The following is a 27152-nucleotide window of genomic DNA, read 5'->3' as shown; positions in this document are numbered from 1 at the left end:
TAGCACCCAAAAGGAAGCCATTCGTTCCCAGCTCCATCCTATGCATTGAAAAGAACAAAACATGTATCCTTTTTTCTTGACAGTCCTAAAATAGTAGTGACTTTGAAAAATGACACAGGATGACATTTTTCTAATGAAAACTGTGAGAAAAAAAGGAAAATGATTCACATGCAGCTTCATTTGGTCATTTTCAGACATTTCAATTTTCTCTATCACATCTTTGAATTCCATAATCTAGTAACAAGATACATTTGACTCATCAGCTACAGCTTGCTATATTATCTAATCTTCTGTTTTCTAATTGCTAATTTTAAAGGACCATGGTTATGCACAGACACATATTTCCAACAAAGCTCTCCATCAGTGCCCTCGGCATATCATTTTCTGAGACTCTTCTCACTGATTAACAAGAGTTGGTTTTAAGTAGATACTTCTTTAATTCACAGTGCTTGTGCCTCCTATCTGTTCTCATTTACTGTGGGGACTGAGTCCAGGACAATTACCCAGTGAACTGGAGAGGATCAAAATCCTGATTTTACCTTACGTGAAGAGGCAAACATGGTTAAAAATGGGTTGGTTAGTAGAGAAGTAGAGCAGTACACTTTATTGCCACTTAAAAAAATAAGAGGCTAACAAATGACTTTGCTCTTCCTGAACTACATTCTACCATCATAACAATCAAAAGGGAAATGGGAAATTCTTCACAGAATTAAAATTCAGGTGAGAAAATTTGGATCTCTTCCAGTTGATTGGCCAGGTAACTATCTTCCAAATTTCTTGGCACAGGTGAGTGAGCACTTCCAGCATTACATCTGTTTGTTGAAACATCTCAATTGGTATTCCATCAGTTTCTTGAGCCTTGTTTTTTGCCAATGCCTTCAGTGCAGCTTGGACTTCTTCCTTCAGTACCATCAGTTCTTGATCATACGCTAACTCCTGAAATGCTTGAACATCAACCAATTCTTTTTGGTATAGTGAATCTGTGTGTTCTCTCTATCTTCTTTTGATGCTTCCTGCATTGTTCAATAATTTGCCCGTAGAATCCTTCGATATTGCAGCTCAAGGCTTGAATTTTTTCTTCAGTTCTTTCAGCTTGAGAAATGCTAAGCATACTCTTCTCTTTTGGTTTTCTAACTCCAGATCTTTGCATGTGTCATTATAATACTTTGTCTTCTCGAGCCACCCTTTGAAATCTTCTGTTCAGCTCTTTTATTTTTTTTCAGGTTTTATTAATGCATTTATTATTATTATTTTTAATTTCTCATACAAAAATTTATACACATATTGTTTCGTGACATTAGTTGCAAGCCCCACAATGTGACAGCACACTCCTCCTTTCCACCCCAGGTTCTCTGTGCTCCATTCGACCAGTTCCTGTCTCTTCCTGCCTTCTCATCCTGCTTTTGAACAGGAGCTGCTCACTGGGTCTCGTGTATCTGCTTGAACTAAAGAAGCACATTCCTCACGTGTATTATTTTTTGTTTTATAGTCCTGTCTAATCTTTGTCTGAAGAATGGCCTTTGGGAATGGTTTCAGTTCTGGGTTAACATGTGTCTGGTGGCCATAATGTTGGGGGTTGTTCAGCTCTTTTACATCCTCATTTATTTCTTACAGTTAAGGCTGTTCTTGTTGCTATTTACTATTGTAATGTGGAATCACCCTAGCACCATAGAAAGTATAAAACTGAAAGCCTTTTGCCCCAGACACTTCTAATTTCCCAAGGGGTACCCACTCTAACAATCTGGTGTGTATCCTTGCAGACCTTATACACACACACACACACCCACCCATGTGCATTCATGCAGAGTTGTGTTACTTATACTTCTCTGTATCTTGCGGCTTTTTTTTTTTTTTTTACTTGACAATGAATCCAGATCATCTTTCTGTGCTGACAGATACATATTTATCTCATTTTTTTAATGGCCACACACATACCGTAATAGTAATGTAGCATAGTAATTGCTAACATTTATTAAGTTATGGTTATGTGGCAGGCATTGTACTAAACCCTTAACCCACAGATGAGGAAACCAACATTCAGAAAGGTTAAGTAACTTGCCCGAGGTCACACAGTGTGTGGCAGAGCCAGGGTTTAAACCAAGGCCATATGGCACCAGAACCCATGTTCTTAACCCCTTTACTGTTCAGTATGCTTCAGGTAACTGGTCCCTCACTGATGGACATTGGCCTCTCTTTTCTCATCAAAGCAGTTATTTCTATAATGAACATTTTGTACACAGCTGTTAGTATACTTGCAAGAGTATTTATCTATGATATATGCATTTTGATATTTGAGCGCCAACCTTTTTTTTTTTTTTTAAGTATTTTAGCCCACATTGACTTGTGCAAAAAGGTCACAGCCATTTTAGAGAGGGGTTGATGCCTTAAGCTCAGCAATGTATTATCTTGATAATGACAGTGGATTTCATTTTTTTTTTTTTGGCATTTGATTATATTTTTATTTATTTAACAAAAGACCTATCAGTCTTTGGCCATATATTCAACAGTATTTGCTCTCAGTTGCTGCTGGGTCATTGTTCCCACTTAGCAGTGTCATTCAAGCCTAGGAGAGGAAACCCTGATTGTGCAACAATTTTGGGTACTCCTTAGGAGCCAAACCTTTGAATAAATCACCAACAGAATGTTGAAATAATACAGCATTCAGAAAGTGAGGTGCTGATGTTTTTTGTGCCCAGTAATACAATGAAAACACAGTTTAATTTTTCCATTTTCCATTTGAATGAGTTTTGATCCACTAAAAAAAAGTGAATAAAAATATACAAACAAAAAACTTGGTCTATGAAATTTTTGTCTGTGTTGCTGAGAAAGCAAGAAAACTATAAAACTGAGACGACTTTTCATCCATAGAGTGATTAAGTACTGCCTCATGGGAAGCGGAGCCTGCTCAAAAATATAGTGATTGATAAGTGAATCCCCTGCCTCCCAGGAAGCATCTCCTGGACCTTTCTTTCCTCATACCCATATGACAGACACTTATACTGGATCAGGTGACTGGTTGGCCAGGCAGGTGCCTTTGTGGTGGTAGGAGACCAAATCCATGGACTTCAGTCCTTCCGTGGGGCCAGTTCCCACTCTCCATTGCCTGCCCACAGACTTCCCATGGCAGGGACTGCGTAGGACAAGGTGGGTGGATCAGGAATCAGCATATACTATCCTCATCTCAGGAAGATTGTCTCTAAGCATTTCTAATTATGGTAGACTTATATTTTGTACCTCAGTAGAAAAACAGTGGAATTCTGTGCTCACATCATAAGACTTGAAAGTTCCTTTTTCTTCCCTGAAAATCTGCTGGCGGCAGCAAGGGAGCAGAAGGGGTGCTCCTGATTGTCACCTCAGGTGGAGAGAGGAGCTTTCATCTGAGGTTAGAGAAGCATTGTGTTCTCATTTAAGTTGGTGACTGTCTTATGATAGTCACGTGTTTCTGCCATCATCACTGAGAACAGTTGCTCATTGTCTTATCAAAGCAAATGATCTCTTTAGGTTTATTTTTGCCATCTAATTTGCCATTGACCTAGACACTCCATAAAGACTTGTACTGGCATCTGTATAAACATGAGCCAGATATATGCCCAGATAGTTAGGCCTTGTAGAAAAGGAGTTATGGGTTTGGTACTATAAAGAATGTTGAAGAGTTTCAAATTCAGTCAAGTTATGTGAAAGTTGGAGATTTTTTTTCCTTGTTAATAATATTTCTTTTAGTATAAAACTTAGAAAATCTGAAAGAGAAACCATATAGCTTTGAGGAGGGTGGAAATCAGAGAGGTATACTAGTGGTTAGGACCTGGGTTTTTTACAATCAGGCTTTCTGTCTTCGATCCTGGTTCTGACCTAGAAAAAATTAATCCAACTCCTGGGCTTCCGTTTCGCAGACTAATAATTGTAATAGTATTTACTTTGTTGATTATAATAGGATTATACACGTAAAATTGTTAGTTTTGTGAGTCAATACATATAAGGCATTTTGAATGTTATCTAGCACATAGTAAATCCTCAATTCAATGAATGTTAGCTACTACTATGATTGTTGTTATTGTTTAGTAATTATTATTTTGTCACTTTAATAGACACCTTTCTTGTAATGAGCCAGGAGCATTTGGAGTGGTTGAATTTTTTAATGCAAAGCTGAGTTTAATGCTTGTAGGAAAAGAAACAAAATTTATAGAATGTGTAGACTTTTGAAACTTAAGTAGGCCAAGAAGAGTTCCCTTCATTGCGTAAGTTCCCATAGCTATTAGGGAATCAGGACCACAAGAAGCCTCCCTCATGAGGTTAGCTGTTTCACACTGAAAATCAGTTTCTGAGAACACTGTCTTACCCATGGTACTTTTTAAAAAGGTATCGTGCTGAAGAAAAGGAAACCAGCATAGATTCTTTGTCTGGCTCTTAGCTTCTCGGTAAGTCTTACTGGATTCAGCGCTCAACTATATTCCTGTAGAGTGGTAGTAGAAAATAGATGTCAAATGTGTCAGTAGGGATAGCATTGTGTTCAGAGAGTACTAGGACAAAGACACCTGAAGACGCTGCTCTGACTGGGTAGGAAAGCTTGGCTCTAAGAATTGAATACTTGTAAACATGATAGTAAACTCTTCTGGCATGCCAGTAACAATTCTACAAGCACGAAGATAAATGCTGCTTGTAAAGACAAAATATTTAAAAATCTCTTTCTTTCTGATATATCTTGTTAAATTTTCTCATGTTATTGTGCTTTGTAAGTATTTTCTTTGAAAGACCAGAATCCTTGAAGGCAAGGATTTAATTTGTAATTCCATTCTTTATTTAAAAAAAAAAAAAAAAAGGATGTAGGTAGTTTCTGTTTTTTTTTTTTTTTTTTCTTTTTGAGTACCAAGATCCTTGATACTGACATTATAGGCTTTGGCAAAATTAAGTAACTCCTTGCCTTAGTTTTTCACTGGCATTTAAGATAGTACAAATCTACCTGGATAATCTAGATATGAATTCTTGACAAACTGACAAATACAGAGCCAACATTTTATGGAGGAGGAGAATGTTTTTATGCTGAGAACTCAGCTCAGACAGCCCTTTGTTGAAATAACAATGGTAGTTTTCTTTTAACCAATGCTTTTGGGATATAGAAGTTTCTATGACCAAGATTTGTAAACCAAACCTAGAATTCGGGGAAAGCCTTTGCCTACATTAAAGATACTTCCTTTTTAAGCCTTTTCTCTCTAATATCTTGTTTTGGAAGGAATTAAAAAAAAAAAAAAAAAACAGCTATTAGCCAGTTGACAGCATGTGGAACAGAGTTTTACAATCTTGGCATTTTTGACATTTGAGGCCGGATAATTCCTTGTTGTAGGGGTGGTCCTGTGCATGGTAAGATGTTAGCAGCAGCCATGGCCTCTACCTGCTGGATGTCAGTGGCAACCACCAACCCTCAACCCCTTTTCCCCACAGAAACTACAATCAAAAACGTCTCCAGACCTTGTCAAATGTCACCTGAGGGTAAAATCACTTAAATTGAGAACCACTTGTAAAGAATAGCAAAGAAATGCCAAAGGCTCAGGAAAAAATGGGGCTCAGCAGGGAGTAGAAAAGCAGCAAGGGGTGCAGGCTTTCTAAATCAACAAAATAAAACTTTTCTTTAAAAAATTAAAAACCAGAGAAGAAATGGAGCAATTACATGCAACACTTAAACCAAAGTATTAATACCTTTGCCATACGAAGAGTGCAAACTAATCAGTAAGAAATCAACGAAGATCAGTGTAGGTAAATAGACAAAGCTCATATAACCCAATTTTCACAAAGAAATATAAGATCAATAAAATATTGATAATGCCTCTTGGTTTTAACTATTTCTTTACAATCCAGCCCAAAAGGTATTAGATGGGGCAGATTAAGGTAGGTGTATGGGGCAGAGGGGAGAAGGAGGGGAGACATTGGTGAGGGAGCTGTTGTGGATTGAATCATGTCCTCCAGAAAATATGTGTCAACTTAGTTAGGCCATGTGTGGTTGTGCTCCATTTTGTGATTTGCCTATGTATTATGAATCATAATCTCTGCCTGTGGTTAAAGAGGATAGGGTGGAATGTAACACCCTTGTTCAGGCCATATTCCATATCCAATGTAAAAGGATTTTCCCTGGTGTGTGGCTTGCACCACCTTTTATCTCTCAAGAGATAAAACGAAAGGGAAGCAAGCAGAGAGTTGGGGGCCTCATATCACCAAGTAAGCACCACCAGGAGCAGAGCGAACCTTTAGACCCAGGGCTTCTGCGCAGAGAGACTCCTAGTCCACGGGAAGATTGATGAGAAAGACCTTTATCCAGAGCCAACAGAGAGAGAGCCTTCCCCTGGAGCTGACGCCCTGAATTTGGACTTCTAGCCTACTTTACTGTGAGAAAATAAACTTCTCTTTGTTAAAGCCATCCACCTGTGGTATTTCTGCTATGGCAGCACTAGATGACTTAGACGGGGGCAAGTGTCAGAGCTCAGAGAAAGTGATAGAGTACAAGTGGTTATGCTGGGGGGCAGCAGACAAGTGGCTTATTGCTTTGGAGCCTGAGTAAGGTGGCAGGGGCATCTGTGCAGGGAAGAGATGCAACAATGGAATTGATCAAATAAGGAAAAATATTAAAGATAATGTGTTTCTTATTGTTAAAGAAGGGACAAGTATGTTACAAGTGGGGAAAGGGAGGAAATGAGAAAACTGTTCATTGGAGATATTGGTGTGAACTCATCGTTTTCAATACAGAGAGAAGTGTAGAAATGTAGTTGTGAATCTGTGTATGTGTAGTCTGCATACATATATTTCCTAGCTCTTCCACTGAGAGGGCCTGGGAGCAGCGAGACCTAGTGCACACCTAGTCCCAAGATCTTGGTTTCTAAATGCTATTCTCCACTTAAAAGGAATCAAGGTTCCTTAGAGAAATGACGGATTCCAGAGCTGGGACAGAGGAAGTGGAAGGTGAGCCTAGAATATCGTGTTCCATAAAGTGAGGAGGTGCTCAAAGAGTGATGGGGATATTTTAAAAGGATTTAAGAGCCCACTCGAAGGGGCTTCAACTTGCCAAATCTGGGACAACTGGAGCATCAAAATAATAATGGTAGTAAAGGATTATAACCTGTTGAATAAAATAAGTATTCATGAGTTCATACTGATTTGAATTCTAAGTTTGATAAGGAATGGGCTATTTGCATAGTCTCAAAGTAACTTCCTTGCAAATGCTTATTAATTATAAAGTAACTTCATAGTGGAGAAACCTGGCAGATATCGCCTTAACCAAGTGATCAAAGTTAACAGCAACATAATAAGCCTGATTGAAATTATGTCCACCTGACAGGATATAATGAGAAGAACATAGCATCATTACTGTGATATTCCTGCCAAAGCGACATAACCTGAATCTAATCATGAGAGAATATCAAGCAAACTGAAATTGAGGGACATTATAGCTGGCCACTAATTTTTAAAAGTGTCAAGGTCATGAAAGTCAAGGAAATGTAAACTGTGATTCTGAACTGGATCCTGTGATTGGCCAACCTCAAACAGAGCCTAAAGATTAGATGGTAGTATTATATCAATGTTAATTTCCTGATTTTCACTTTTTTATTGTGGTTATATAAAAAATGTCATTGTGTGTAGGTAATACTCAATTTGGAGGTGATGGGAATCATGTTGGCAATGAACTCTGAAATTGTTCAGAAAAAATAATCTGTACTGTTCTTGCAGCTTTTCTCTTTGTTACTCTTTCAAAATAAAAATAAATAGGTAGTTAAATAAAAATTAATAATGGCATTGCAAATTGTCTCATACCTTTCTGATACCCTTTGAATAGCAAATTACAATATGTACCAAAAGCCTTAAAAATGCTCAGATTCCTGATATCTGGATTTCTGTTCTACATAAAACAAAACAAAAACCCTTGGAAAGGTACTCATTATAGTGTTAAGTGGAAAAATCACATCAGTAAACTGTACATACAATGGATTCTTAACTATGTACAAAAATATCATAGAAAAATGACTGGGAAATCCCTTTTCTCTGCCATTCTTAGAGTTAGGCTCTCAAGGCAGGAGGGCTCCGAAAGGCCACACATTGGCTAAACTGCTTCCTGGTCATTTCTTCTTTGTATATTGACAAGTCATTGGGAAAGACCAATCCCTAGAAAAGGAGATCACGTTTGGTAAAGTAGAGGGTTAGGGAAAAAGACGAACCCTCAATGAGATGGATTGACAGGATAGTCACAACGATAGGCTCAAACAAACCAACAATTGTGAGAATGGCACAGGGCCAGGCAACGTTATATTCTGTTATACATAACGTCGCAAGGAGTTGAAGCTGACCCCAGCAACTAACAACTACAAAAAACGTAATTTCAGTTTCCTTGCCTTCCTTTTTTTTCTTCTTCAGCGAGTATCATGTGACTTCCTCACTCTGCCTTCATCTCTGTCCCTTGGCTCCTCCTGCTCCCTGTTCCTCTTCCACAGAGGCTTTGCCTTTTCACGTCTTCCTGAAGACATAAGGATTTCTTCTGTTTCCTGTGTTGAATCGTTTTCAGATGTGTGCTTCTTTTTTCTGTGACTTTAGCACGATGTTTCTTCTCCCTTTTACTACACTGATCCATTATAGACCCCATGTTCCTGCCCTTCTGTTTCTAGCCTGCATTTGCCAGTAGACAGACAGGACCAGCCTGGCAGTGGCCAACTGAGGACGCCTGCCTTCATGTCAGGAGAGCTAAATGCTTGGGCTTCTGGAGCTTAGATTCAAAACACTATCCAGTTGTTGAATTTTTGTGAATTGCTTCAGTGGCAGAATTCTCATCTTTCATGTGAGAGACCGAGGTTCGATTCCAGCCAGTGCCTCTCATACACAGCCCCCACCCATCTGTCACTGAAGGCTTGCATCTTGCTATGATGCTGAACAGCTTTCAGTGGAGCTTCCAAACTAAGACAAACTAGGAAGAAAGGCCTGGTAATCCACTTCCAAAAATCAGCCAGTGAAAGCCCTATGGGTCACAATGGTTCAATTGGCAACTGATCACAGGGATGGAGCAGGACCAGGCAGCATTTTGTTCCATTGTTCATGGTGTCTTCATGAGTCATAGGCTGACTTGACAGCAGCTAGCAACAACAATATCCAGTTGTTAGAAAGTAGAACACTTACCCGCCAGTACTGCACTTAAAGGGAATTTTCCTCAGATTTTTGGATAATGGGATTTCCTCTTGAGTTTATAGTACGTTGGCTAGATTCTGTATATATCTTCATGGGTATTTTAATGAGAAATTAAAAGACACTATCTACTGAAGTCAGAAGGCCTGAAACCAGCATTTACTAAACACCTACTGTAAACAATCTCTTTTGGTCAAAAGAGTTTTATAAACAATATATTATATCATCATTTAATATATTAGGAAACTGAGGTTCAAAGTGGTTAATAATGTGACCATGGTTAACCAGCTAGTAAGTGGTAAGCTCATGTCCCCTGGTTCTGAGTTCATGCTATTTCATGAACCCCCACTTCCTCCAGAAAGCGGAGACACAATGTTATCTGATTGCTCGGAAATCACATGGGCTACAGCCCGCAATTGGTTGCTTAGGACATATACTTTCTGTTAAGGACGGAATTGCTATTGAAAGCCACACTTCTCCAGTGCCTTTGAATTCTGGGTTATATATTTTGATTTTCTTCCCTGTATTCTTCTCTCTCTCTCTCTCTGTCTTTCTGTATTTGTGAAATAATATTAAAAAGCTACTGTAAAGTACATACCTGAAAGCCTCTTGAGTGGAATTTTTCTAGCCCTCTGTTCTCAGGAAGCAGAATGTGGACATCTGTTAGTATAACAGGGACACAAGCACAGTACAAGAAATGCACACCTTCTATTCGTAGTTCAGCCTATGATTTTCATGTAATTTCCCTCACACTCGCTTGTCCACTTTACACAGATGTATTTTTGAGTATTACTACAGCTAAATGTGCCAGATTGCCTCCCTCCCTCTAGGCTGTGACTTGCCCATCAGTCAGTTTGGTCTCATCCTTGCTGCACTGTCAAGACTTCCATTGTTAAACTGCCCTAATTTAAAAACAAGCAAACAAACAAACAAAAAAAACACCCCACAAATTCAAAATTAAATAAATTTAATATATCAAGCCAATAACTGTTACGTTATAGGCTGGATCTTGTATAGTATCTGCTGGTACATAATAACATTATGCATGTGAATAAAAAAATGAGCTGTAGGTGTTGAATGAGAGATTCTTGACATAGCAATTGTCTTGCTTTTAAAGCACACACAAAAAGCCTATGAAATATAATCTATCTTCTTGGCACATTTGTAAAACAGTCCTGACTCCTATGCTTTCCTTGTAAAATGTAATTCCTGAGCTTGTGGTTCCTTCCAGATATTAAACATGTTCTTTTGGTGTAGAAGAATGAAGACACTGCTTAAGAAAAATCGACAGTAGTGGACCGTTTATTCCTTGATGTGAATTGAAAACCATGACAGACTTGCCAGGTCCCAGGTTTCTCAGTCATTGGCCTGAAATTGGCCCTCGCGCCTTGGGATGTAGTAGTTCTCTTGTGGGCGTGCAGGGAGACGGGAGGTGGGGGGCGGGGGGAGTATATGTGTATGTAACTGAAGATCAGAACAAATGTGGCTGAATCTATTTTCGTTCTGTGTTTTCCCTACTGTGATGTTTCCTTGAGGAAAATAATGCCTGTGTGTAGATGACTGTGTCAGGAGGGGTGTGGCTATGGGGAAAGGTAGCAATGGGTACAGCCGCATTTACACAAATTCTGACGTTTCCCTACTTGTGTTTGCATTTGGACATGGGAACATATGTATATGCTATTGATGGAGATGATTACAAGAAGTGCTAATGCCTCCTGGAAGGTGAAATTGCAAACTGCAAAGGGTTGTTGCAAGGGAAAATGTAGAAATGGCAGCGCCACCTGTTGTTTAAACCTGAGAATTGCTGGAAGTTCTGTTGCACAAATACAGGGGCAAATGCTAGCAGTAAACATCGGTGAGCTTTTCTCTTCTCTCCTCACCTGGAAACTCCTACTCCTTATTTATAATCTCATATATTTGTTATAAAATGGGTCATCAAATGTGGCTTTTCACAGTGTAGAAAAAAGTAGTAATTTAAATATAAAATGCAGATCCAGAACCTTACATTGTGTGTGGTTTTCAACATGTAGGTGTACACAGTGCAGTTTAGGGCTCTCCATTTTTGTGCTTTTTCAAAACAAAAGAGAAATTTCTCTCCCTTATAGCTGCTAATGACTGATGAAAATGTAGGGAAATGCTTGGGACTAGTGTTAATAACTCATGCTCTGTCATCCAGCAAGCAATTCACCTGCAGTTCGTGATAGCCAGGAGCAGTTACTTTTATTGCTGCCCTTGCTTGGATTCATTCGGGCCTCTGATGAGTTGCTGTGTTACTAGGGTTCAGTCCTCCTGCAGTAAGAAAAGGATAACTCTTGCGGGTAGTAAGAACTGGGGTTCAGTTTGTCTAGTAGAGCGTACGCGGGAAGAGGAGCTCCTGACAGATGATGTGTGACCGTGCAGGTTTCAATGAATCTTGTAAGTTACCAACCTCCAGAATATTTTGGAAATAGATTGCTAAGCCTTTCTTCCAAGGCGCCTTTGGTTGGACTCGAACTTCCAACCTTTTGGTTAGCAGCTGAGTGCATTATTGTTTGCACCACCCGGAGAATCCTATAAGAGTAACCATGGCACGATCCAATGACTTTAACAGAGTTAAAGAACTCTGTGTTGAAAAACATCTGGGTCAGAAGAGAACATAAAGGAATGACCTTATTGGGTTCCAGTCTCTGAAGCCGTTGCTGTTTTTTAAACCATTTCTCAGCATTCTAAATTCTAGAGAACTTGTACTGGGACCTTGGCAAGTAGGAATTCCACCCACAGCGTAGACAGTGGCCTAGGTGGCTTTCTAAATTTCGCCCCTTCCTTACATTCCTTTTCTAAATTTTCCATGTACATTGGCCAAACCTGTAGTGCTCACTTGGCTGACCATAGTAAACCACTACTAAACAAACAAACAAACAAACCTGTTGCCTTTGAGTTGATTCCGACTCAAAACTACTACTAGTAAACTTTAAATTGTCTTATGCAGGATTGACATCAACCAATGATGCTGATATTGACATTTTAAATTCAAGAAAGTCAAAGCTCGGGCAGAATAGTGAAAGAAAGTGTAGAAGCGGTGAGATGGATTGGGAGACAGATGTTTGAGGGCTGGCTCCCAACCCTGGACAAGTTCTTAAGCTCTTAGGGCCTTGGTTTTCCCAAAATCAGATTCTGAGGTTCCTTTACCTATAATTCTGTGTATGGACTTGGAGTTTATCTTGTTAATATACCATTAGATCTCTCAACATTAGATCTCTCAATTTAAAATGCAGATTTCTAGTCCAAATGCAATACAGTATTAGCCCTTTCCCTCCCAGGTCACATGTGGTGACAAGTGGTGACAACATGACCTCTCTAGTCCTTGTCTAGCCTCATAATTCTGGGAACATGTCAGATGTCCTTTCTATGAATGCCATTCTCCAAAGCTTTCTATAAGACTCAGGTGTATTAGCATAATACAGCTTTCCTCGGGGAAACGCCATTTTGCCTTAGCTCCCTTCAGCCTCATATTTTGGATCCTCAATACATAACATTTACATAGATGGCACAAAACTTGTATCAATAAAGAATGCACTGTAGTTAATGTCTGGTATCTTCTAACAGTTGTTTTGGAACAATTTATTTTAGACCTCCGAACCTTACGTATGGGTGAGATTTTTTTTTTAATCCAAGAAACATTTTAAGATAGGGAAAGATTTTTAAGATGGGAAATTAGCTTTCTCCCATCTCCTTTTTTTTTTTTTTTTTTTTCCAATTTGGATTTTCTCCATCACACTACTCGTCCTATGAATAGGCAAAAATAATTCATTTAACTGCCTGCCAAAAATGCACTCAAATTTCTCTTGGAAGCTCTCATTTTTAAGCAAATCAGAATAATAGGAAATGAAGAAAAGAGAGAGAGCTTATTAAATTATGCTTAGGCTTTTTTCCTGATATTGTTGGGTTTTGGCTCTATGCTCATCTGGCTACATGCTTTAGCAGGCTTTCCGTCCAGGGACAAGGCTAGGCACACTCTTACCGTAATTTCCCTGCTGGCATTGTAGGTCTGTCCTTCTCTGTATGGAGAAGCGTCGTTGCTGGTGTGAGGCCTGGTAGTGACCTTGTGAAAAAGAAGGAGAAAACAAGAGCAGAGGTCTGTTTTGAAAAGTCCATGTTTTTCTACTGCAGCCAAATTGTTGCCCCTAATAGAAAATGGGATTCTGTATTGTGGTTTCCATCAGAAATCCAAAAAGAGAAACTTCTTAAGGTTTTAAAAATTATTTCAAACTCTTACTCTCATTGGGGATAATATCAAGAGAGCTTTATGATAACAAGCTTTATAATATGTCTGATTTCAGACAACATCACTTCCTAATGGCTTCTTCCCCTTCGTTCTACCTCTTCCCCTTTGGGGTCGCAACAATATTCTGAAGGTATTTTTTATGTCTCCTTTTTAAAATAATGAGGATACTAAGACCTGTTCAGAGAGAATGAGACTTATCTGAAGACTTCTGCCTTGTTCCGTAGTGGAAGCAGGTGGTTTAACTTGGAATCTAATAATTCTTTCCATTGTATTACATGTACATGTCAGCATATTGTTTCCTGCTTTATTACTCCTTCATGTAAATGAAGTTACCCTTTCATCATATATATGTATGTAAGTATATATACATACATATATACGAGACATATATGTATATATGAGACAGTGTGTATATGTATACATGCATATACATATATATACCATCTTGTATATACATACACACACATATCTATGTTACAGATGCATCAAAGTTCCACTAAAATTTGTATTCATAAATATTTTCATGGCTTCAAAAATATGAAAAAAACTAGCTTAGATAAGAATGCATTGAAGTTACCATTATGAAATCTTCCCAGAAATGGAAGGACTTTTTAAGAATAGGTTAATTGTCTTCTAGTTCCAGGCTCTGCTGCACCGAGACAACCTAGATGAGACACCTGAACTTTGTGTATGTATTTCCCCATTACAAGGATCCATGAAGTATTTACTACTCACCTACTCCAATCAGAAGCGTTGTGAGGGATCTTGAAGAATGCTGCTTTAAATTACTCTGAGTATGGTATCACATCATGGCCCAAGATTACACTCTCCTGTAGACCTGTTGTTAGTTCTGCCATCATTTGACATGGTTCACACTTTACCATGTAGGGCCCAGGCATCTCACAGCAACCCTGTTTTCCTTGTTTTTCACCTAAGGGGAGAAGATGGAGCAAGTAGCTTAACTGGTAATCGAAGTTAGGCCTCTCTGAGCCCAGAGCCTATACTCCTGTCCTCGAATGCTTCACCTGGAGAGGGTGCTGTGGTGTCTTGGAAAATTTGCCCAACACTGCAGGCCTAAACAGAATTAATCTTGTGGTTTAATTTCTTAACAGGGCTGCTGAGGGCAAAGGAGAGGCTCCTGTTTTCAAAACAAATGACTTTGGCATTCATAAGAAATGAAACCTAGAGAATTGCCAGCACCTTGTTTTGTGTGGAAACACTACTGCTTTGTTTCCTGTGCTGCAGCTCCTCATTAAAGGCTCCCTCCTGGTGTTGCTGGAGAAAGCAAAGGGGAACTTCAGAGCTGCAGCTACTCCTAAGGCACTGTTGTTGCCAGAGCCGCCCCTATTTTCAAAATTTGAAATATCGTGGTGACATTCACACAGCCTTTCCCTCCTCCAGGATCCCAGTCAGTTTCCAAGCACAGAAAATGTTAATGGTCCGAGGGAGGTGGAGCTGAGCGGACAGCCTCCTTCCCAGAAAGTCCAGTTCAGCCAGTCCTCAGCTCAGATGGTTATGGCTCTCCCTGAGGCCTACCTTTATTTTTATATTATGTCGAGCTATAGGATGTATAAGAAGCTTTAGAGATCACGTGGGCAAGTGGTTCTTGATGTTTTCCCCGCTACAGGCTCTGGGCATGTGTGGGTAAACGCAATTTTTATCTAAGGTCACTGGGGATAGTAAATATAGTTTGTGGTCCCTTATTACCCTCAGGGTTTGAAACCCCGGACTACATCTATGTTCCTCTCTTCCTGTATTTTACAAGTAAGGGAGGCCTGAGAGAAGTGAAGGGAATTCATTATTGCCACACAGCTTGTGGTGTGTCATCAATACTTCTTCCAGACTGCCACCGTCCCAGGCCGATAGAAGGGTTCTGCTTAGCAAGCTCTGGGGAGGATGTCTGACCCCGATCATGGGCAGCTTTCCCAACAGTCCCTTTAGAATATGGTGAATTTAGTACCTTTGTCCACGGCACTGGGTTGGGTGGGTCCTCAGCTTTGGGCCTCTGTCTCTGGACCAGCAGGGAAAGCCCCATTCTGCAGAGCCTGAGTAGGTAACTGTCATAGCAGGAAGGAAGAGGAAAGAGAGAGACCTTGCATTTTTTTCTCTGGGTCAGGAAAGTGTAATCTAGTACCCTTTTCTCTCTTTTTCTGAAACTCTGGCTGTTTCTGCTCTTGAATTGCAGGATGTTAATAGCTTTTATGTCCCAGAGGTTCTACATTCCTTTATCTGGTTCTTTGTCAGGTCATCAACACTCTTGACATTATGTGTTCATTGTTTTTCTGATTTTAAGTACAGTTAATATAGTTGTGGGTCTGCTAGAGGGCTCCTTTATGGACAACTCACTTCCATATTGCCTGTCCTCTTTTTTCAGTACCAATAAGTCTTTATTTATTCATTGTATTTTCTCAGGGGAAAGAGAGGGAAGGCCAAAGGATCGACATGTGTTACAAAATAATAGAAGGGAAAGAAAGTACCCAGTACAGCAAAATCAACCATCAAATAAACACCCCAGTGATGAGAGTTCACCAAAGCCCAATGGGACTCAGCCTCCTGCAGTTCAGGAATGAGGCGAAGGGATCAGGGAAAGAACAAACAAGTATGTACTTTCCTACCTTCCTGCCCTCCCCATAAATTCAAGATTTCACCCAGAACTTTGGTTTCTAGCGGTTACATTTATCCATTTCCTATTAAACAATCTTGTGGCCACTTTGACGTAAGTCTCTTGCACCTGCGTGAAGGTTCCTGAGTGACTTCACAATACATTCATCTTCCCTTTCTTGGTCTCCCACTCTGACTTTCTATGTAGAAGTCCTCCCTCCAATGCTTCCCTCTACCTTAGCATTGGAGATGAAGTAGCTTTGGTCCATCCAAATACTAATAAGTTTTGGCATGAATCACATCAAGGACTGGTCTTGACTCAGAAGGTTGGAAACAAGGGATGGACTGTTCCTAGCTTCTTCAGATTTTTTGAACAAAATGTTTAAGAGTTGTGGGGACACAACATGCAGTCATCTCCCCACACATAAACAAAACCCCTTTTTCTCTTTAGCTACCATGACACTGGCAGCAGGTCAGGATGCTGGCTCCGGGCACCCCAAAGAAGCCCTCGCTTATGGATCTCTCTGGACGCCAAGCAGGGAAAGTCCAGAATTTTAAAAAAAGGTTAAGGATTTTAGTCCTTGCTTCATATATCCATCCCTGGGCAGCACAGAATGGGTATAGAGGTATCATTCTTAAAACCTATGCTTCCAACTCAGATTTTCACACACACCCCATTGTGCATGGCAGTTCTAGCCCAGTCCAGTGAAGGCTGGATCTGGTGTGTGACGTGATTCCCATGCCCTAGGATCAAAGGTTTGGTACAGGAGTCTCTGTTACATCAATGGACAGCTGTCAGCTAACCTTGCCTTCTGCTCTGAGCCTTTCGCCTGGCCTAGCCTCTCCTAACGTCTCTGCACCACTTTCCTGTTCACACAAATTCCCAGTCTTCCAGTAGAAGGAGATCAAGTCATGGGGCAGCCCAGTGAAAACCTAGTCTCCCATGGCACATTTTCAAGGTGGAGGGGTTTCAAAAGACACTGTGGCAGGAAAGCCAGCTCTAATTGGCAAAAAATGAGGTAGTTCAATAGACTGTGCACTCAAAACTGATTTTTGAGGTGATACGGCAACAACAAAAAGCATTCCTGCTGTGCAGACCTGGAGCTGTTGCCAGCTTATCCCTGAGACTGCTCATGTACCTGAGAACGCAGTGCAGGAAAGAGGGCCTTAGATTAAAATACACAAAACCAGAATATTTATATTAAGAAAAAAAAGTTAAAATGTACAAGATACATCGTTTGCACATAGCTAGTGCAGTTGGCATTCTGCAGAAAGAGGGACCCAAGGCGCGATTATCCAAGGGAGCAAATAAATAAAACCATCTAGGCCCAGTATGGGGTGGGATGAGCTTCGGAGCAGCAGGTCTGCAGCTGTTCCCTGGCCACCTCCGTGTCAGTCATCACAGCCCATTGCTTGGGGCAGTTCCAGCACCCTGTCTCAAGAATGGGTTATGAGGAGACAAGACATGGAAAAGCTCTGCCCCACCCCTAAGAGATTCCCTCCCACAGAATGTAGCGGCTTTTGGATTGGGTCCATCGGACTAGTCTGATGCTTAATCTTTTTGTACTCTGGCATGGGAAATTATATATCCTTCTTTAAAAGGAAAACTTCCCTATCCAGGCCACTTTGAAAAGCCAGAGATTCTAGGGGTGGAGCCTCAGATAAAGCTGGCAGGCTCTAGGAGAATTTCTCCTGAAAGCCCTGGCTTGCATTTGAACAAAGCGTGGTTGGTGTTCCTTTGCTTCACTCCTTCCCCCCAACAAGTGGGAAGAGGGGGTGATGCTGTGGACCCCGGCCTGAGATACATGGAAGTGCCAGCTGCCCCCTACCCACCCTGTCCCACGTTCTCCACTCTTCTGATTGATGCCTGCTCCTTGAGACTTCCTGATAGCAAAAGGATAGCTCCCATCCACTGTGGCTGGCTCTCTGGGCCCCTGGGAGCAGGACAGGGCCGTGGCTCTCTTCTTCCTCCCAAGAGTAGGCTGACTTTCCCTGTGAGCTGGTGGCCTGCCGGGCCTTCAGTGGACGTGAGGCTACCATATGGCTGGTGCTCTGGTGGAAGTGGCACTTCTTGGACTGGAGTGGCAGCTTGCATTCCTTGGCATGATGGTCTAGGCCTCCACAGTCATAGCCCCTGGCTGCATTTCACCTGTACTTCTGCATCTTTTTCCTCTTCTGCCATCTCTCACTCCCTAGACAGAACACCTCACCAGGTCCTGTGACACAGATTCGTCCTAGGCCCTTTAGCAGACTTTACTGCCTCTCCCTCCTTCAGGCTCCGGAAGCCCTCCGTGTACAGCTTACTCTGGGGCACAAAGACATCTACGGGAGGAGCGTGGGGTGCAGAGTGCAACCCCAGCGCTGGCAGTCATGGACAAGAACCCAACCCCCCTGCTCATGTTGAGCCACTAACAGATGCCGGCACCGCGCAGCAGCTGAGCTTCCTCTACTGCCCAGGCAGTGTCCTCAGCCGCCTCCTCTGCCTTCTTGGTGCAGCCACCTGCAAATGCCGGTTGGACACAGAGCCCATGTTTGTAGCCTGAGCCCATGGTCCGGGCCCTGGTCAGGCAGCTGCTGGCCCCAGGGAAGTCGAAAAGCCATTTCGTTTGTTCTTGATGGGCTGAAAGACATGTGTCTTGTCATCAGAGACAGATAGATGTCTGGCACCTGTGGCCTGTTTAAGTGTCTGTTGATCCATGATACTGGAAAGGCTGTAGCTGAATTTTATTTACTTTTTCTTCTTTTCTTTTTTTTCCTTAGAACATCTTGCAAACAGAACTCACTGACTTAACCTGTTACCTCTGAACAATGATCAAACTTTAATGACATCTTTCCCAGGGGTTGACTAAGCAGAACTCTGCTGTCAACCCCCAGTGGCCACACTGACCTTCCCATTCTGTGGAAGGCAAGGCATTTGAAGGGTGTGAGTTGGTCTTTGGCCTTGTGGGGAGGTTTGTGTTCAAGATGAAAAGTGATTCCTTGGGGGATAGGACAGCATGCTTTCCCCTCCCAGAAGCCCTTTCTAGACTTAGGTGACGGTCCGCATTTTGGTTGAGCACGTCCCTGTTCAGGGAAGTTGCCCAGGGTCAGACGGCCAGTTGGTTAAGAAGCCACAGTTGAAATTAAATCTTACAGTTCTAAGTGTAGTGTTCTTCCCACCATTTATGATTGCCTCCCAGCTCTAAGCATTTGCATTCCTGCCTTGAGAGAGATGTGCTGTATGGCTTATCTCCTGAGTCTCTGGGGCAGTGGGACATTTAGGCCTGCCCTGTCAGGGTTATTAAGAAATGGCAAAAAGATAACAAAAACTCACATTCATAACACTTTTCTTTTTATTAACATTCTTAATGTAACCTTCCTCTCTTTTAAATTTTTTATTAGTCCCTGTTCTTTTATTTCTGGTAACATCCATCATTCTATGTTTCTCCCCAGAGAATCGTGTTTTGCTTCCTCCTCATTTTATGTGTTGCCCCCACCCCAACTCAGCTCCATAGCCCACCCCGCTCCAGGCTCCCCTCCGTAACCCTTGTGTCCACATGTACTCTTTGAGCTTCCAAGGATAGAGTATCCTGTACAAGGAAGCTGGATGAAAGCCTGGAGAGGTTATTTTGTTTAAATTCTTTCCTTGAAGTTGCTTTGGTGAAGGAGCCAGGCTGGAAATCATACCAGAACAGTCGTGTTTCATAGTTACAGTGTAATCGGGAGACTGTAATTCATGGCCATTAAATTGCTTCCTTTGAAGTATAAGAAAAACCAGAACAACTTTTATGGCCCTTTAACCCGCAGGATTATAGTACACATGAATTAAAGTCAAGTGTGTTATGAACTCTCCCAGGTACCAGGGCTGGCATAATTCCATCTTTACCCTAGTGCTCATTAATTGGTTGACTTTCAACTGAACACTGGGGTGGGAAGGGGGTGTCAAAATGTTGGAGGGCCTTTCTTATCTCTTATCTTTGCATTTTTATAAAACAAATCAAAGATGAGACTTAGGAGAGCTGGGCTAGTGAGGATTTTTATTTTTCTGCTGAGTCTTTTTAGGAAAGGATAATTAAGTGTATATATACTTAGTACCTTCCACATGTCAGCACCGTGCTGGCCATTTGTGATGCCTATTTTCATTTAATCTCACAACAGTCCCATGAAGTCACTGTTATCATTTCCACTTTACAGATAGGAATGATGAGACAGGCTCAGAGAAATTAACTATTAAGCCCCAGGTTACTCAGCAAGTGATAGTGACTGAATTCCAGCTGAAAACCAAAAAACCAAACCCAGTGCCGTCATAGCTGATTCTGACTCATAGCGACCCTATAGGACAGAGCAGAACTGCCCCATAGAGTTTCCAAGGAGCGCCTGGTGGATTCGAGCTGCCGACTCTTTGGTTAGCAGCCGTAGCTCTTAACCACTACGCCACCAGGGTTTCTGAATTCCAGCTGAGATCTGATCAAAAGCATGTGTTTTTGTCCCCACGTTACGTTGCCTCCCCAAACTGATAACCTGAGGCTACAGAAAAATTAGTAACAGTGCTGGAATCCCATGCCCTGGGTCATAATATCTATATAATTTTAACAGATGCTGAAAAGGAAAGAAAAATAAGAAAGGTAGTTTCATATTGCTAGAAAGTTACATTTCTTAAAGGGCATTGGATTTTTCATTAAGAATTTCTTTGATAACTGAGCTGATTACCAAGGGGTAGGGGATCTTTCCGAATGTAGAATGTAAAGTTAAAATTCATTTGCCCTGAGAGGAAGTAATCTGTATGACATAAAAATTTGTGAACTTCAGATGTACCTATTCCTTAGTCTGTATTTATGAGCAGGAATATTTATAATAGGGACCCGCTTTAGACAATTCTGGTTAGGTCACGACAAGTCCCACCACTCCCACTAGGTGGCACTGTGGTAGCATGGATATGCCTGATGCCCCACCGGGGGTGTGAGTAGATAAAAACAGTATTTCTCAACTTTGTGTTCTGTTGGGATACTAATGAAGTGTGAATTAGATCCCCATTGTATAATACAGTTTTTTGCATCTCTGGTTCTGGTTCCAGTGCTTCTTCTGTGTGTCCTCTGCATCTCCATTTGGTATTTCTTCTCCTCTTTCCCATTTTTCCTCTCCTTCCAGCCTATCTCTTCCTAAGGCCTGCCCAACAATCCTCGCTACCTATAGCCTTCCTCTTCTCTCCCCTGCCCTTCACATGTCTTTTTTTTGGCTTAGTGTAGAACACACTTAGAGATGTGCAGTGATACACTGAGATGTTTCTATACGAGTCATGCAGTAAGACCAGCTGAGGAGGGGTATTTTACAAGGAGGTGCTCATCGTTCACTTCACATTGGAGTCTTTCCTCACACCTGGCCTGGTCCCTTCAGTGGGCTCACCCTACTGCTCTTCCCTATGGTGATTTTGATGACGTCTCAAAAATGCTGTCATTACGGGGAACAGGGATTCCAATGTGGGGGTGTACGGTGAGGGAGATCTTATCTGTTGCTGCTGCTGCAAAAAAGCTGCCATACATTCCATTCCAAAAAGACCTCTTTAAAATGTTAAGCAAAGATGTCACTTTAAGGACTAAAATGCACCTGACCCAAGCCATGGTGTTTTCAGTCATGCCATGTGCATGTGAAAGCTGGACAATGAATAAGGAAGACTGAAGAAGAATTGATGCCTTTGAATTATGGTGTTGGTGAAGAGTATTGAATATACCATGGACTGCCAGAAGAACGAACAAATCTGTCTTGGAAGAAGTACAGTCAGAATACTCCTTAGAAGCAAGAATGGCAAGACTTTGCCTCACATATTTTGCACGTGTTATCAAGAAGGTCCAGTCGCTGGAGCAGGACATCATACTTGGTAAAGTAGAGAGCAAAAGAGAGGAAGACCCTCAACAAGATGGGTTGATACAGTGGCCTCAACAGTGGGCTCAAACATAGCAATGATTGTGAAGACGGCGCAGGACTAGGCAGTGTTTTGTTCTGTTGTACGTAGGGTTGCTATGAGCAGGAACCTACTCGAAGGCACTTAACAACAATGGACTATTTGTGATCATCTTGAGATCATCTAGAATCAGAGCTGGAAGGAAACCAGAGCTTCTAGTCTAAATCCTTTATCTGAAAGCGAAGAAAAAAGATCCAGAGGATCCCAGGTCTCCTTCCAGCCAGTTTAGTGCCCAACTCTGAGTATCTTTCAGCTCCAAAGAGGGAGATTATTGACATTCAAAGGCAGAAACCATCTGTGAATGTTACTAATTGTAGGACCTGCAGTTCTGAAGATGGGCAATTCAGGGAAATGACCTCTGTTTGACTATCATTTGTAACTGAAAAAAGGATCATGGAAAATATTTAAAATATTTTCAGTATCCCCATAAAGTGTTAGTCATTGCTGTATGGAATTATTATTGTTTCCATCTTCAAACCACAGTTTTGCAGAGTCAGGGACCACGTGATGGGGAACAGGCATATTTCTTAGAATTTGGCTAGAGTGGCTAATGTAAAAACACCCTGTCTCTAAAGCTCCTCTTATCCTTTAGTTTGTAGAATGAAGTGAGACACTGTCTCTCTCATAGTGCCTAGAACAAAGAGAAACTTTCGTGACATCTACACTTTGTAAGGTTGAAGATGGGTTGGGAAGAGAAGGTGGTGCTTATGGGAATGAAATCATAGGTGGGCAGACATGTTTGGACTTGCCTAGCATATTTTCCTCTTTGGTGAAAGTTATCTTCTATTGAAATAAAACTTCCTCCTAGTCAGAAGCAACACTTCCCAAGATTTCATTTAATTGACACTAACAAATTACAGTGAAGCAAGAGTGGGGTTAAAGCTAAAGTGAATAGGATGGAAAGATATGATTGTGACAGGTCCCATATCATCCTAAATATGGCTCTGTTTCTGGTGACCTTAGAAGTACCGTTTGCTCACCTCCTCTATCAGAGGTGCAGGACCATGGCCCTATCTCATAATACATGGTGAAGTAGTGGCTGTTTATTGGTGGACTTTTCTTTGCTTACCGAGATGAAATAAAACAGTCAAGACATTTGACCTATGTAGAGTATTTCTTCAAAGAGTTGTGATCTTTTTTGTTTTCCAACACTATGTATATCATAAACCAAGATATATATTTAACAAATACTCGTTGGTACTATGTTATGTCAGACATGTTCTCTACCTTCCGAAATCCTCCGGTCTACTAGACAAGATGAACTCAGTGAGTAAGTAATAATCAGTGTAAGACTTTGTAGGGCTTGTGTTTGAGTTTTCTGTTAATTTGATTAATGAATACTCCAGAAATGAAACTCCTTAATAACTGTTTTGGCCATGTTGCAAAGTAAGGGGTCATGATTTAAATATGTATGTGGTGGTGGTAGTGATGGGGAAGACAGGAAGGAGTTTTGACTTGCGGTTGGGTACAAAGAGGATTTTAGGAAATCTGGAGAAGTTTCCTATTACCTTCAGTTCGGGGGCATGATTGAGGCTATAGGACATTCCAGAGAGAAACTGAAGATGGAAATTCCCGTTGAGGAGAGAAGGAAAAGATATATTTTTACATCCTATTTCCTTTTTTTTTTTTTTTTTTAACTTTCTCCTCTCTTTTTTTTCCCACCTCTTCTGGGAATAATAGAGAAGCACTGACACTTATCAGTGTCCTGCCTGTGTCACGTCTGCCTGGCTTGAGGCTAGGAAACAGGGTGGAGCAGAAGCAGTGAGGTGGCTGTTTATGTATATTTGTCTATAGCGTGGCAGGCAGGCACAATCCATTCACTGGAAAAACAAGCACCAAGATTTATATGTCTGATCATTATCAAGGATTTCTTTCTATTCTGAGGAATTAGGCAAGAGAAAATGTATTCAGTCAACTATTATTGAGTGTCAACCAGGAGTCAAGAACAGTCACACCTTATCTCGTTTAACTTTCATCAGCAGCCTTGTAAGGTAAGTATAATTATTCCCATTTTATAACAGAGGAATTAGGATAGAAAACAACAAAACATTAAGTGAACTAGCCAGACATTGCCTGGTACCTAGCTCATATATGATAAGTGTTTATTTTACTAAATGCATAAATAAAATAAGTGATAGAACCAGGATTTAAAACCAGATTGTATAGCCTCAAGTCCTGTGCTCTTTCTACTTACTTCATTGTTTGTCTTCCCGAAAGGGGCTTGGGTAAGCCTAAAAGATCAGTAGCATCTTTTGCAATTTATTCAGCAATGAATGTTTGATTCTGACATAAGAGGAATATGCTAGTTTCATTAGTTTGTGTCTGTCTCTTTTGCGTCAGTTAGTCTATAATTTTTTATACATCCCTATCCTTGACCTCGGAAACCATGGTGGCATAGTGGTTAAGTGCCATGGTTGCTAACCAAAAGGTTGGCAGTTCAAACCCACCAGGCCTTCCTTGGGAACTCTGGGGGGCAGTTCTACTCTGTCCTATAGGGTCGCTATGAGTCGGAATCGACTCTATAGCAATGGGTTTGGTTTTGGGTTTTTTTTTTTTGGTATCCTTAACCTCGGGGCTCTGGTGGTGCAGTGGTTAAGAGCTCAGCTATTAACCAAAAGTTGGCAGTTCGAATCCACCAGCTGCTCTTTGGAAATCCTATGGGACAGCTCTACTCTGTCCTATAGGGTTGCTATTTGAGTCGGAATTGACTCAACAGCAATGGGTTTGGCAACGGGTTTCCAGCCATGGTTGGTGGATCTGCAGATGTGGAACCCATGGGTACAGAGGACCGACTGTATGTCATTTTCACATACATTCTTAAGAGAAATGTAGGTATTAAATAAAATGAAGCAAATATATGATAAAAATTGAAACATCAAACTGTATTTTAGACACGAGTCCTGGGTTGGGTCACTGACTTAGAATTGTTTCTTCAACAAGAATCATGTCTCTATAGGAGCTATCAGGTCCCAAAGCCCTGGGATCTCAGGAAATGGAGTGTCATTGTACCTCCTGCCCCCCAGTGACCTCCATGCCCTCTCCAAAGGCATTAAGAGATGGGTGGGATGTCACTTCAGTGGGGGCTGTTAACAAGTATACACCTCCTCGTCTTCACTTTTCTTCTGATGAAACACAGGGAGTGAGTCTGAAGGAGCCAACCCATGACTGTACATTTTGGAATTCATTTGCTGACAGGTGTTGGCAGCCCTGGCCCAGGCCCAGGCCCATGTTTCCCTGGAGTAACTCCATGCTTTGGATTTTCTTGTCTACAGACTGTGTTATTTGTCAGACTTTTCAGCTGGGATCAGAAGGAAGCTGGTTTGTCTGCGTCTTGCCAGGACAGCACCTACACATGACCTCTCGTCTGAGAGGGTGCCACAGAAAGCTGCTCTCTCTGCAGGGTACTGTGGGCTTGAAGATACACTCGATAGTGAGTGGCTGGTCCCTCCCAGCAGTTCTGAGCTCCCCCTGACTGGCAAGGCCTCCGCCCTCACCCCTTACCTTTGACTTCCTCCTAGTCCTCATGTACTCACAGCTGGCTCGAGTTGCATCTTGTTTCCGTGGTGCTGTTGCAGACACTGAGGCTCTGGGGAAGGGCTGGGGATCATGAACGTGGGCTGCAGCCTTGAAATTTTTCCTGCACCATTTGCTTGGCTGAGTGACCTGGAAAAAGTCCCTTACTGCACAGGGCCTCCCCTGCCCCTCCACCCCTGCCCCATCTTGCCTTATCCCAGCACAGGTCTTGGTTTTCTCAGGGAAACTAATCCGTACCTTGGGAAGACCCTCAATGAGGTGGATTGACACAGTGGCTGCAGCAGTGGTCTTGAACTTAGCAACAACTGTGAGGATGGCGCAGTACTGGGAAGTGTTTCATTCTGTTGTATATGGGGTCACTATGAATTGGAACCAACTCCACAGCACCTAACAGCAATAACATGGCTGACTCACAGACGAGATTAAATGAGATCATGTGGAGTAAAAATACATTCTAACCACAGCTGTCAGTTTTTTTTTTTTTAATATCTATCAAAGTGCCTTGAGGAGAGAGAAAGTCTCCTGTGTCTCACAGTGCTGAGTATGCTGGTAGTACAAGCTCAGTAAACCCCACTCGAAAGAAAGATGCTCGCACTGCCGATTTCACAGCGATGTCTGTTCTCCAGGGATCTTCCAGTGTCATCCCCATTGCCTTGGATTAACACTCAGGTGACTCAGTTGCCCTGAGATGTCTTTTAACAAATCAGTCTTTCTTCTCCTCTTCTTTTGCTTTTCTATTTAAAGGGGGCTGTCCATATTTAGCACCATTGAATAAATTCTTTAAGTGTCCCATTGTGTAGGGCCAGTTTGTGATTTCATTGATTAGAGCCCGTGCCCTGAACTGAGTTCCGAAGTCCTCAGCAAGCCAGAGCAGGCTGGAATGCCCTCTGTGGAAAACGCCCGCGGGCACCTCCCCCAGAACCAGGTGCTGCAGTGCCCTGCACCAGCTGATGCCGCCTCAGTGCCCATTCATAAATCAGAACTTTTCTGGAATGTAGGTCATGTCGGAGTTTCAGAATCTGGGGCAGACTCCTTCATACAAAGCACAGGGGCATCTTGCCAAAGACAGGAATGAGTTGGAGAAAATTTAAACCTGATCCGGATAACTGGAACCTTTCCTCCCCACCCTGGCTCCCTCCCACAGGTGTTGAGTATACTGTGTCCCTGGAGGTGTCCCCAGTTTGGATGGAGATAGATATAGGATAGCCAGCAACCCTCGTTCTGCATCCTGTAGTGTTTGATTTGTTTTGCTGTCTTGAATACTGGGCTTGGCTGTATTTGTTGAAGGAGCTCTGGTGGTGCAGTGGTAAAGTGCTCGGCTGCTAACCAAAAGGTCAGTGGTTCGAACCCACCAGCTACTACATAGGAGAAAGATGGGACAATCTCCTTCCATAAAAGTTTACAGCCTTGGAGGCCCTGTGGGCAGCTCTACTCTGTTCTATATGTTCCTATGAGTTGGAATCGACTCAACAGCAGTGGGTTTGGTTTGGTATTTGTTGATGCTACCCCTACTTTATGTTTCATTTCTGGAGGTAGAGGTCTGTGTTTTCTGTCAGTCCACGTTTGTCAGATGTTCACTAATTCCTACTTTGTGCCCTGCACTCCTCTAAGCTGTGGAGATGCATGAGGTACCTAGATAGACAAGGCCCTGCCCTTGTGGGTATC

General features: G+C 41.8%; 1 protein-coding gene and 1 pseudogene across 8 annotated transcripts in view; one reads left to right on the top strand and one right to left on the bottom strand.

Moving 5' to 3' along the window:
- SMYD3 (SET and MYND domain containing 3) overlaps nt 1-27152 on the top strand; it is a 783945-nt gene that overhangs the window by 500334 nt on the left and 256459 nt on the right. The window lies entirely within an intron of this gene.
- LOC135228661 (protein lin-28 homolog A-like) lies at nt 17362-18545 on the bottom strand (annotated as a pseudogene).

Source organism: Loxodonta africana, chromosome 25, assembly GCF_030014295.1.
Source record: "Loxodonta africana isolate mLoxAfr1 chromosome 25, mLoxAfr1.hap2, whole genome shotgun sequence".
Taxonomy (NCBI): Eukaryota; Metazoa; Chordata; class Mammalia; order Proboscidea; family Elephantidae; genus Loxodonta; species Loxodonta africana.
Note: the sequence above shows the minus strand (reverse complement) of the source record. Positions and strands in the feature narration are given on the sequence as shown.